The sequence below is a fragment of the Otolemur garnettii genome, unplaced genomic scaffold, assembly GCF_000181295.1.
Source record: "Otolemur garnettii isolate 467f Iridium unplaced genomic scaffold, OtoGar3 scaffold00076, whole genome shotgun sequence".
NCBI lineage: Eukaryota > Metazoa > Chordata > Mammalia > Primates > Galagidae > Otolemur > Otolemur garnettii.
The window spans coordinates 3,564,456-3,565,865 of NW_003852471.1; positions in this window are offsets into that span (position 1 = coordinate 3,564,456).

The following is a 1,410-nucleotide window of genomic DNA, read 5'->3' on the forward strand; positions in this document are numbered from 1 at the left end:
AGCTGTGGAGGGACACTTAGGTCGATTCTAAGTCTGGGCTATTGTGAACAGTGCTGCAATAAACATGGGAGGGCAAATATCTTTTCGATATACTGAATCCCCTTCCTTTGAATACACACCCAACAGTGGGCGTGCTGGGTCACACGGTAGTTCTATTTTTAGTTTTTTCAGGAGCCTCCATCCTGTTCTCCATGGTGGTTGCACTAATTCACATTCTCACCAACCGGGCATGAGGGCTCCCCTTTCTCTTCATCCTTGCCAGCATTAGTTATTGCCCGTCTTTTTGATAAAAGCCATTTTAACTGGGGTGAGATGATATCTTGTTATAGTTTTGATTTGTATTTCTCTGGTGATTAATGATGTTGAACATTTTTTCATATACCTGTTGGCCATTTTTATGTCTGAATTTTAAATCCGAAATGTCTATTCAGATTTTGGAGGGGCCAATTTATTATTTTTTTTTAATTAAAAAATTTTTTTTGAGACAGAGTCTCACTTTGTCTCCTTTGGTAGAGAGCTATGGCATCATAGCTCACAGCAACCTCCAACTCTTGGGCTCAAGTGATCCTCTTACCTCAGCCTCCCAAGTAGCTGGGATTACAGGTGCCTGCTACAATGCCCAGCTATTTTTAGAGACATAGTCTTGCTCTTGCTCAGGCTGTCGAACTTCTGAGCTCAAGCAAGCCACCCACCTCGGCCTCCCAGAGTACTGGGATTACAGGTATGAGTCACGGTGCTGAGCCAATTTTTAATTAAATTAAAAACAAAAGTGAAACAACTTATGACATAGTGGTGGTGATGAGGGTCTGTGAAAGATGGCCTTAGAATGTTATTATTTCTTTTGGGGGAAGGGAAAGTCAAAATTGCCTCTTATGAGTGGGGTGGTGTAGGTGTCTTGGATCTGTTTCAAAGATAGTTTTGATAAAAAGTTAAAACGATGATTCTTGTACAAATACAAAATGAAAAACGTTCAAGATTTTATTCAGTGCATTAGCTGCTGGAGAACCTGTAAGACATACAACCAGTTCAGAAGAGCTCAAAGAGCAGACATGTGGATCGGAATGCTGACTTGAATTTGCTTAACAAATGCAAAACTGCCTCTCAGAAAGAGAAGAATATCAGTTCGCACCTTCCTGGACAAAATTCAACTGCTGTCTGTGGACAAGACTCATTTGTAATTGCTGTCAGTTACCTACACGGACAGAGCTGTCCAGTTACCGGAAGCACCGACAGCACACCCAGTAACCTAATTTGCCCATGTTAAGCTTTTCATGTTTTCCTGCCCTTTTAGAATAACATTCGTTAAAATCCAGATCTTTCTGCCTGAGATCTGTACTTAAGATTGTGTGTGTTAAAAGAGAAAAAGGGAGACCACTAAATGAACAACTTGGTTATTTTCTTTCTTTCTTT